Source organism: Anarhichas minor, unplaced genomic scaffold, assembly GCF_050575085.1.
Source record: "Anarhichas minor isolate MPS153535 unplaced genomic scaffold, ASM5057508v1 ptg000028l, whole genome shotgun sequence".
In the NCBI taxonomy this organism is placed as follows: Eukaryota; Metazoa; Chordata; class Actinopteri; order Perciformes; family Anarhichadidae; genus Anarhichas; species Anarhichas minor.
The window spans coordinates 7,481,821-7,493,703 of record NW_027466474.1 but is presented as its reverse complement, the minus strand read 5'-3'; the positions used below and the strand labels follow the sequence as shown (position 1 = coordinate 7,493,703).

At 41.5% G+C, this 11,883-nt stretch overlaps 1 protein-coding gene across 1 annotated transcript in view; it reads left to right on the top strand.

The window, feature by feature from the left end:
- The first annotated feature begins 505 nt into the window (after positions 1–505).
- Positions 506–11,883, top strand: part of ahnak (AHNAK nucleoprotein) — a 33,902-nt gene continuing 22,524 nt past the window's right edge. Inside the window, exons 1-2 of the mRNA XM_076103252.1 lie at positions 506–747; positions 7,903–7,966. The gene's annotated coding sequence lies outside the window, so the exon portion shown is untranslated. The remainder of the gene's footprint in view (positions 748–7,902; positions 7,967–11,883) is intronic.

Genomic DNA, 11,883 nt, shown 5'->3' with positions numbered 1-11,883 from the left:
AAAACGCAAGAAGTGAAGAAACGAAGACACAACTGGTTTTGACTGCTACACTGATCACTGTGTAAGCATTTATGCACGGCAGTTAAAGTCTGCTGATGGCTGTCAGTTATATTTACACAAAATATGCAAAGCTACCCTGCTTGAATAATCTATTATATGACTCAAACAATATCTTGTCAGTCACTGCTAGTTGCTCACTTTGATATTATAAGTACTTTTGATAAAAGCAGTTTTAAAAACTCTGACTGCTGGTAAAAGTTTAGTGATAAATGTATTATGGTACATTTGATATAGTTATTTTATAGTAAATAACCTTTTCTCTCCATTTTCGTTTAAAGCTGAAGTTACTTTTCCTGTTGCGTGTCACCGGAGCCCTCTATCAGTGGGTGGTCCCACGGCTGCTGTGAACCACTCCCTCGCACTGATCCCCTCCCCTGAATTCCCCTCCTTCTGCAAACCAGGAGCCCTACCCATGCAGCTCCCTCTAACCACTCTGCACAGCCTAGAGGAGCAGCCACACGGAAAAAAAAGTTAAAATCAACTCAGAGCAGCGGAGGGCGGGAGAGAGGGGGAAGAAAACGCCCTGGGAACTTGGTCTTGATCGAGAAATAGGAAAAGAGTGACAGAATCCTAACAAAGTTGTGACGGGAAGAAGTGCTTTTCTTGGGCTGGGAGAAGAAAACAGGACAAGTTTTCAAGGATGCTCAAGCCGGAGTGAGGCTTCTTGGGCGCAAAGACTGCGCACAGGTAAAGATGCACTTTTTTTTTTTACTTCTTTAGATTTAAGTTCATGCTTTTTAAAAACTGTGTTTGTGAACTTTGTTGCCAGCTGTGCTTTGCTTCAATATTGCTGATTGTTAATTTTGCTGAAAAATAGCAAATCCCTTATAATAACCTGGATTTAGTTTAAACAACTACGTTGCAAAATCCAACATTCTTGTAATATTCCAGGCAACTGCAGTGAGTGTGTGTAACAGTGGTACGTTTATAGTGACTCTGTCCTACTTTATTTTATGTGTTTAGCTTCTGTGGTAACCTATGGTTGTTTTTTTTGTAAAGGTTTTGTGATAGTGATGTTTTGTATAAAGACAAAATTTATATCATTACTTATGTTTTTTTTCTGTGGAGCTGCAAAGTGGCAGTGATTTTGTGCGAATTTCATCAGAAGTTTATATACTGTGTTAAAATAGGGAAAGAAGTAAGAAGTGGGTGTGTACCCACAGTCGCCACATGAATGCAGAGGGCTTCACTGGAGTTGCGCACTTTACTGTTCTTTTAACTGCGCACAAAGGTTGTTAACCAAGGTGCATGTGAGTGCTGAACCCACTGTTATAAAAAACATACACGGTATCTCCATATGATTTAAGTCAAGAAATGAGGGGTACCCAATATCACTACTTGTGTAGTGATTTGACTTTGAATACACGTAATCACTAGACTTTGGGAGAGTGAACTTTTTTTTTACTGCACTAGAATATCGCACACAGTAGATGAAAGTAGAGTGGAGCTTTTAGATAAAAGAGTCGGGTACTTTTATAAATGTTATTGGTCAGGTGTTTCTCTTATCTGTCCAACGACGTTTTGCTAAGACCGTGAAGTTTAGAAAGTAATTCTCTATGAACGCTTGCAGCAAGCTTGGGTGTGGATTCCTCCCTTTCACCTCCCTCCACCCCCGCCTTTCCCCCCCCCCCCTTCCTTCTTGCTTTGCTGTCTCCTCACAGAGGCACACCCTGTATAGCAAAAAAAAACATACATGCTGCCGACTTCTGTCGCAATGGGTCCCTCTGAATCATACAAAGTTTGACCAATTAACAGTACTGATCATAACCTTTTCTCTGCATATCGACTGTGTTGTAGGGTGTTGTATTATCAGCCATAGGGAAAAATGAACAATTAATATATGGGCCTTTTTAACACAGTCTGCTTTTGTGGAATGCGGAAAACATGTATGAAGGTTCTTGATATGACATAAATCAGTTTTTGAACAAGGCCTTTCCCAGCTAGCGTTACGTAAGAGAAAGTTGGCAACTATCACTGCTGCTTTGTTCTGAGAATTCTCATGACTTACTTTTTAATATTTCGGATGAAGAGAGATTTCTCTGTCTTTCTTTTACCTTGGGTCTCCTAACCTGGGCACCCGGCCAGGGTGTGCAGGGGAGGAAAGAGGGGGTGCGGGGAGGAGAAGGAGGGAGGAAGACAGGGAAAGAGAGTCAAGGAGTGAGTAAGTGAGGGGGGATGGGCGGGGTGAGGGTGAGGAGGGGAGTAATGGAATGTAGTGGTTTGGAAAGACAAGCTAATTGAAACCAGGTTTGAGGCATAGAGGGGGAGCTTAGGCTTGGCACTTTTGCAGAAAGAGCGAAACGCACTTTATCGGCCCAAAAACGTTATGTAATATACATTTTTCTGCCTGACTTGCGTACATAGCATTAGCGGCACCTTTCCAGGTGTGGTTCAAACCAGAATCATCACATATAGTCTCGTTTGATTGATATGATGTATTGGTTCATGTTGAGGCAACAGTTGTGGGAAAAAAAACGACCAAATGTAATCGTTTGTCGAATCTCGATTGAATGTCAAATGGCTTAGCGTGGAGTTGCTCCACTGCTCCCTCTTGCCACACCCAAAAATAATTTCAGTGAGTGTTAGGGAGAGCTGCTTTTTGCTCCGCTCTGCACAATCTTGTCGACATTGCGCACTTAACTCATATTGAGGGCCTCACAGTTGTACATGTCTGGCATTTCTCAAATTGGTCTTGTCAAGGTGATTGATTGTGACTGCTTGAGCAGCCAAATAGTGACACAGGGCTAAAAGGCATTTGGGTTGTAATTTAAGCTGTTTACTGTTCTTAGCATTTAAAAATGACATGCTTTACTTGGGGATAAAAAACATATTAGTAAAGGTGCAGATTTATTGCCGGAAGGGGGTGGATCAATACAAACATTTGAGAGCTAAACCTGTCATAACTGCTTCCAGACTACATGCAGCTAAAACGCTTGTCCGTTAACAGCCTTATCTTGACCTGGGGGCCGATACTGTTTGTCAGAACAGTGTAGAGGCTATTTTACATTGACACTTGACGTAATGTCTGACATTTTCAGTTCCAAAAACCGCACTGTGAAGAAGCTTGATTGCTCAGTCATTGTAGCCAACATTGGCGGTGCACAGGGCCAGTCATGCCGATTATGATGCAGCTGCCACCCATGTGACAAGCAGCATCTTTACTAGCCGTAAGGACATGCATCCTGACTGTTTGGAGTCTGAGCACAATTATGTTAAGATACTTTTTACAGAAGCACTATCAATTCTTGACAGGCAGTACAGGCGAGAGTGTTGTTACTCAGCCGTGCCAGCGTGAAACGGAAAGAAACTGGTCTCTATCACACTTCCTCTACCATTTCCTCAGCGGGTGGTTGGAAGGAGGGACAGCAAGGAAAGGCAAAAAAGGAAGTTGGATGTACTAGTGAATACTCAAAAAGAAGGGAGGGTGGTTGCAATTTAGAAGCAAAGCTCGGCTTTCGGACATTATGCAGCAGACTCCCTGAGGGATTGGTTGAATGAAACAACAGCAAACTTGTAGATCCGCAGTTGTTCCAGTGAGGGAAGTTTGTTTTGTCATACAGCTGCAAATCAACAGCAAACTGCAGTGTGCAATTCAGTTGTGAGTCTTTCTAGGCAATCCACCCAGCAGCCACTCCCTTCTCGTCCATCCAGTGCCTGTTTGGAACGTTTCAACGTGTCCTCAGTATGCTCACCTATAATTAGCATTGCTTGCCTTGTTTTGGAGGAATAGTGATTTGAGAAGTACGATGGGACAGTCATCACAAGCACAAAGCCTCTGCAAGTCACACCCATGCACAGGCATGCAATTCAGACTTATTGTAGCTTTAAGCTTGGTGAGATTGATGCAATCATGGGATTTAGAAAGGGTGTGAATCATTTTTCTCATAAGCCGATAACTTTCGCCACTTCTCTGCCAGACAGTTACTACCTGCTCTCCACTAATTTTATGACCTACACCCCAACCCTCCAAAAAGCTGTTATGTTGCCCTGCGTAAGGAATGACAAAAACTCTCTTTGGAATGGGGCAGGGCGACAGGGCTCGGAATGTAAATTCAGAAATACATTCAGCTTTGCTTAAGTTTTCTTTATCTGCCACAAGATACTCAAGAATGGCACGTCATCACAATCCAACACTCGCTTGCTCTAAACAACTCTGCACTACTGTGGTGTGGTCTAAATGCTAAGTATGAATACATACTAACGCTGTGCTTATGCTTCAAGCTCTGAGGAAGTCTTATGTCTATATATATATTCTGCTGCTACGGTTGCCATCTAGCCCTCCTTAACCTTCTTGTCTCCTGCTCCATGAATGGACTTGCATTTGTTGTTATTTAAACAGCAGCTGCTGATGACAAACTAAAACGAGTTGAAGTTGGGCAGTTATGTGGCTTGGCCAATAAGGTTGTTATGGATGTCTGTAAATCTCACTTGATATCTTATTTTTGTGGCGGAACTGTGTGAACTTCATTGTCCTCTCTCTCTCTGGTGTAACTGTTTATGCCACTTTGCATCCTAAACTCAGTGACCTAAACTCAGCTTGTCATCGTCCTATTTTTTACTGTTAGTTTCTCAATGTTGGCTCTGAAACTGCCCACAGGCACCAGCCCAGGATCACTTCACATTTCAGAATCTCATCTATAGGCACAGTGGTTTGTTAAATGTTTGCAAAAATGTTACTGTTGTTTCTTTTTTATAGCCCAATATTACATATAATGTCTCAGTGGGATGTACAGGCCCACAACGGCAACAGTTTGTGATGCAACCTAAGTCCATGAGAAGACAAAGAAAAACTGCCTGAAAACATTAACGCATAAGGAAAAAATGAAAGAAACCCCGGGAGAGGAAATTCAAAGTGAGATCCTCCCTGCTTGGATGTCTAGGAGTGTGATAGAGAACAATGAGTAATTATAGGAACCATGATTTATCCGGTATTGCCTCATATAACATAGAAGAGTTATTTTACTATCCTTTTGTGAAAAATGATGCTTAGAATATAACTTACATGAAAATCAAGACATAGTTGACGCTGAGCGCAACCCCTGGTTCACTTTGTGATCTCGTAAAAGCAAGAGAACAGGATTTTAAGAGTTTTCTTCAGTTTTTCCATTCTGTGCGCAAATCCTGCCAGAATCACAATAGTTTAATCAGCAGCAGGCCAAGTTGGCCTCAGTGGGCAGGCTTTGGTTTATCTAGGACTTGTGGTTTAGTTGAGGGCTGTGTGGACTACGGAGTGCAGAAAAGAACCATTTATTTTGACGTGCATTCCTTTTATACGTGTCACACATGCATGTCCTATCTGCGGTTTTGAGGAAAGTCGGGGGGGGGGGGGGGCCTGCTGTGTCTCTTTTGGTATTTGTTGTACTTGCTCTGTCAAACTACAATAGCGAGAGCTAGAGTTTATTCTATTTTGACAGCCCAATTGATTTGGTCACTGCTTGTCTCTCTCTTTCCCTCTCTGCACTGAGGCCTTTTTAGTCATAATCGAATCACTCACCAGCATCACTGTGCCTGATTCACTTACAATTGAGCTTTAATCATTGTCACACTGCCCCTGTTTTCTGTTCGCCAAATTGATTAGATTTGGCAATCAGCATGATGGATTGACTACAGACACTTTGATCAGTTTTTAGTGTACTGGGACCTACTATGCACACAAGTCAAACTGTGCAGGTATGTGCCCTCATGGCATAGAAGAAGACACAAGGACTGGGAATGGGTGAGGTGTAGAGTGTTGTTTTTTGCATCTACTAGGTGCACAGGCGGAGCTAGCTAAAACGGTGATGATGGTGACGTGGATGGTGAAAATGGGATCCAGTGTTACTTCTCAGTGTTCAGTGTTCTTTTAAGAGCGTGTATTTTAGGGTGCCTCTAAACGTGCATATCTGACTGAATGTGGTGTGCAGGGTGCAGGGTGGGCGGCATAGAATGAGGCTGGAGTCGGAGAGAAAGAAGACATTTCTTTGGAGTTAGTCACTGTGGGGAGAGGCTGGGCTCCCTTCCAGCTGGCCTGACGGCTCTATCAAAGAATGTGTGTGACTGGAGGCCTGGGTGGGGCTGTGCACTGAGCTGCTCCCTCTGCAAGCAGAGCACAGGGGCAAAGCGACGTGATCCACCTCGTGGACGGTATTTCTACTATTCAAAATGGAATGTGTTTTTATTGCTTTCGCCACTGTAGGTGACCACACTTCACCTTACTGTGCATGCCTGCAAGTGTGGCCTCAACCAAGGTATTGAGAACAGAAGGTGTTTTCTATCTTTTGAGTCATGTATCTGGAAGTCGTCACAAATCACATTCATCAACAAATCTCACAAAATAAGTCATAAGCATCTCTTTCACAGAGATCTCAGATATCCTTTATCTAATTTAGTTTTTAGCACTAGTGATCCAGCTAATTATATCTCACATTACCTTTAGTAATTTAACAGATTCTTGACAAAAATCAGCCTTTTTTTTTCAGTCAGCCCTTTATCTGAACGACTGGCTATCTGATTAATATGTCTCTGTAACAAGAATATGGGTTAGAGAGTGTACACAGCTGCTCTGTCGCAAATTTCCCTACACAAACATGACAACCACAAACTGGCTGGCATTTGTCTCAGCTATGTCCCATCTATTTCAGTATAGGGCCCGTTCAAAAAGGTAATCAACAACCCATTCTTAGGCAAACCTTTGGCAACCTTAGGCAAGCGTTTTACAAGCTTTGTCGCTTGGTTTAAGGAGCATGTTTGCTCTCTGTCGCTCTATAGCATTTAGCATCGTTATTCAAAATTAGACTGTTTAGAAATAGGTTCAGAGTCTTGCAAACACAGTCATTTGGCATACGTTTCCCAGAGTATTGAGCAATTTAATTTGAACATGGGGGGCTGGGGAGGCGAAGGTTAATGACGGGGTTAGAGAGCCTGTCTCTGAAGAATTTGTCTGAGGGACATGTTCCCACTGGTAGACGCCTGTCTGTACACACATCAAGTCTGGTTCTGTTTGTACTGGGACTGACAAAGAGAAGGCTTTGTTTAGCAATATGCCGATGGGTTGTAGCAATAATCCTTGTTAGTCTGGTAAGAGTTTGAGCTAGTCACAGTGGGTAAAAGTGAGATTGACTTGGTATGCAGGATGACACTTGAAATCTAAATCATGATTATAGTCACAACATTTTTAATTGATATATTGGCTTTTGTAGCTGCCCATTCCTGTTGTTATACTACAGTGGTTTATACACCTTGGCAGTGCAGTCTTGTCTCACAGTCGTCTCTCAAGCAATGAAACTAGAGCAGAGGAATTTACAGGCATATTACATGTCCTTTTAAAGTTCCTCTTGAAGTGGATTGGCTACTTTTCAACTCTCAATTTCAAATTGCATCAAACTGAACTGGATCCTGAATAGATACTGTGTTAGTGTGTCCGTCTATCTTCTCTTCTGCAGAAGTGAGGGCCACACCAAACAAGTAGCTGGATTTATTTACTTAAAGGAAGTCGTTTTTCCATATTTACTTACCAGGGTCAGTGCTTCTACTTCTGTTGGTTTAATTATTAAAGTCTCTGAAGGCTCGGGTTGGTTATGGGCAGGACCATTGAGCATTTACACAAAAAAGCCATGAGTGAACCCTGGATGTATGTGGCTTCATGTGTCACGTTGGGAAACACCCCTTAAAGCAACAGTGACTTGTATGTGAGGAATATGCTTTGCTATCTGTCAAACATGAGTCTGTTATGCATGATAAATTGGCTTCTTTTGTATCACCCATGATGACGGTAAAACGTATTAACTTAATGTTCTTGTTATTTAAAACATTTTTAATCATGTTATTTAAATCCCAATCCTGTTTTTGTCCCTCTGCCAACAGAAGCCAAGAATTCAAGAACCACAGCATCAGACTGAAGGCCTTGGCCTTGCTTGAGCAATCCAAGGTAAGTGTCCTTAGACATGATGCAAGTCTTCCACGCATCTATTACTGGTTACGTAACTGAAAGAAAACATTTCTTATCACCCATCACTCCAAACCAAGGCCATCTGGTCAGTGTCACCTTAGAACAGTGTTCTATTATGCGGCCAGACACCAAACTTCTGTTGGAATGTTTGTTGCAAAGCCTCCTTTGAACCTGGAAGGTCATTCCACCACCATTCAGCTGTGAAAGGCCTACCTTGTGGAAACCTGACACTTAGCTGCTTCTGCTCCCGGTGCCTCCTCTTTGTAGCCCTCCTTCCTCCCCCAGACACCACCTGTTCCGCTAAAAACCCTTTACCCTTCTTATGAAACAAATCAAAGGCCTGACAAGCCCATACTGTTTTAACTGTTTGAAGTTGGCAGCTGTGGACAATTTATTCCTGAAGAGTCGAAGAATAGCATGAGAAGCTATACCAAACCCAAAACGTATGCAAGCCAATGACAGGCTGTAAGAGAGGCGCATCCAGAAAAGCTCTGTGGTTGCACTCTAGGTAACAGAAGCTTTTGTCTGTCTGGTTGTCCTCACATCCCCCCTTGCTCAACACACATACCAGGCCATAATAAAACATGATAGATAAACAAGCTCATCTGTTTCCCTCTGCCCTCCTACCTCCATGCCATCCTTTCCTTTCCTGCTTCTTGCAAAAATCGAATTTTGTTTGATGTACAAATATGCATTTTATGACATCATTAATCAAATTCGTGGACATGTGACATCACAAACATCAATCTCAGTCAGCGAATGAAAGAGAAAGAATAGAGGACTGGCTGATTCTCATGTTGCCTGACTGCTTTGAGTCACAGGCTGCCTGCTGGTCTTATGATCTCAAGAACAGAGGCTTACTTATTTAGCATCTGTTTACAACACAATTCATTTCTAATCATATGATCTTTGTCAAGTTAATTGTTTCTCTGTGCTCTATTTCCAAAAGAGGTTATGCTATGCAAGGGCCTATTTTAAGCTTGTCTTAATAGAGGGATTCTTATACTTGCGACTCATAAAGAATGAAAACAGAGTGAAGCATGTATTTACGATGCCCTCTAGTTGTTGTAAGCTGCTGAAGAGACTCTTCAGTGATAGCCCTATTTTCGAACCTTCATTTCCACCCATCTCTTACTGTTAACTTATATGCTTACATTTCACAGGGCAGTTTCACAACCATTCCTCTTCCTTTCTCACTTACTATCTCGCTTACTTTCATTTTTTTTACCATTTCCTCTTCTTTCCATCTCCCTCTCTCTCTCTCTCTCTCTCTCTCTCTCTCTCCAAGTTCCTTCCTTCCCTCCTATATTGCTGTGAGCCTCAGCTCCTCACTGCGGCTTGCTGCCAGAAATATGTCAAAGCTTAGAAATAAGGACAGCTCAAATAGTTAACGCGTGGTACAATGTGAGAAAAAAAGAAAATAAGTTGAAATATGGAAGGTAATTATGCATGGAAATAGAGAAAGTAAGAGGGTTGTGTCCTAAGGTTATACCTGTGAGTGAGAGATTGAAGATTGAATAAGAAAAAAGTTTTCTCTCCCTTGCTCTTGGTATTATTTTTGTAAACACATGGGTGTTGCCTTCCACTTTCCTCTGTGAGATTTTATTTTTCAAAAATATTCTAGCCAACAATAATATGTACCTCATTTGAGAATGAAAATACTTCAAATCCACTGTCCCCCTCTGAAACTGAAGTTCTACAGTTTTGTGTAATGTCAACAAGTCCTGAGAAGCATGTGAAAGAAAAAAAGCGAGGAAACCAAGATCATGTGAAAAGTTTGTCAGCTATTCTGGTCTGTTTTCATTGACTGAATGAAGAGAGGAGGCGGGTATGTAAAATGAGCTGCGTTGTGACCCATAGGGAAAACACAAATTCTTTTGGTTCAGTTTAAATGCTCTCGGCCTGGTTAAGATACTATAACTGGCAGTGTTAGTTGACCTAAGTGGAATTTGATCTTCATGAGTTAGTTGGGTAAAGCTGGGTTTGTGGAACTGCAAACTGCCTTGTTTGTCCCCTCCAGACACATTTCAGCTGTGTTTGATGCATATAATGTTATGGATACTGTAACGTTTGAGGTCTTGATAGATTTATGTTAATATTTTCAATCAAGTCACACTGACAGAGACAATGCGAAAGAGGGAGGAGGGAGAAGATCAGGTTGTAGATGCCTGCGAGTGGTTGGTGTCATATTTCGCATCAACACCATTCCTAACTTATTGTATTATCACTCTCGGTGGACCTGGCTCTTGTTATTCAGTCCTGAGAGTGTGCAAAAGGCTATTTTAGAGAGCAGGCTTAATATTACCCCAAAGCATGACATGCCTTTTACAGTATTCCCAATAATGCAGAACCAGTCTATTTATTGACCTGCGTTAATTGGTGTATTGCTTGTTGTGTACCCTTGGACAGGGTGCAGCAAACTAGGGAGACCAGTTTGCAAACAATTTGGCATTCCAAACTGTTTGTTTATTAATGCTTTCCCACACACCCGTAACTTAAAAAAAAAGAATGATGTGTTAATGGTTAAGATACAATTACGTCGGGAGACAAACTGATCTCTAACTCACACACACGCACACACACACACACGTCCACATTTACACAAGGAGCTACATGCACCACCAGCTACAGCATATTGTTTAAAGTCCTAGTGAACTAGCCAAAACATCAGTGGCGTCTTTTCTTAACCTTCTCATTTGTTTAAAATACTATATATACTGGTAGTGTGGCGAGAGTGCCAGATGGCCGTTGACCGAGTAATGCTTAATATCGACCCTTTTGAGCTGTTTCTTTATCTTTGCCTCAGGTTCCTCTTATTCCCAGCAGCTTGTTATCTTGCAGAGCAGTGTGGCAGCTTCAGTGAATGGGGAAGGGAGAGTTATTTACTGTGGTGCATAATAGTATGGAAAAATGTGTGTTTTTTCGGAATTATTTCTCAGATTGACATTTGCAAGACAATTTGCTCAGTTTTCCTAAAAAGAGAAAATCTAAATTATCCTTAAATCTTTTTTCTGATAACATGTAAATCCAGCTGTTGTAACAGTTTCTCATGAGTTTACATGTCTTATCTTGTTTTATTCACGTGTATGTGAATTAAATGATCACCCACGGCTTACTATGTACTATCTCAGCAATCCAACTACATGTCATCAGCTTAAATAATGGTCTTGAAGCAGGTCTGCTTATCTCAAAGGAAGACACTTGTATACCAAGTGGAAAAAGGCATGCATGAAGTGTGTAGCTGACCACCCAGAAGTTGTATTTTGCAATGCCCTGAATAAGTATGGTGTGGAGTGATAAAACTAGTAGAGAGCTTCTAGCGTCCGTTTCCAAGTTGGTCTCACGTTTTCATGTCCTCCCCATAAAAACGCAGTCAAGCAGTCACCGCTATGACTCATATCCTGTTTGTATCCTGTCTTGTGCCATCCTGTGGATAGGCTTTTGCCATTTATTTCGGCTGATTACATGCAAATAGACAATTTGCTGAAACCTAATGAATGGCTGCATAGTCTGATGTGGTAAGATGCATCAGTCAGCAGCGGAATAATTCCCTCATTAAAATTACAGTGGTATTACAGTTTTGTCATGATGTAATATCATTAACCAAAAAACTTCTTTCAGTACCGTCAAATATTGACTGGCTGCTGTTAGTATAATTAGGTAAAATGTTCTAGCATTGGATGAAAACATAGCCCACAGAACAACCTTGCCTATTTAAATGAGACTATTTATGACAAAAAAAGTGATCAGTGCAAAAAATATATCACTTTGCACAATAGTTTTAACCAAATTAATGCAATGTAAAAACACTCAAACCAATGCTGACTAGGTAGAGACACATGGCTCAGACAGCTTTGTGTAATTAAAGGTTTGGGTTGTGGAGAGTTTGGTAATAA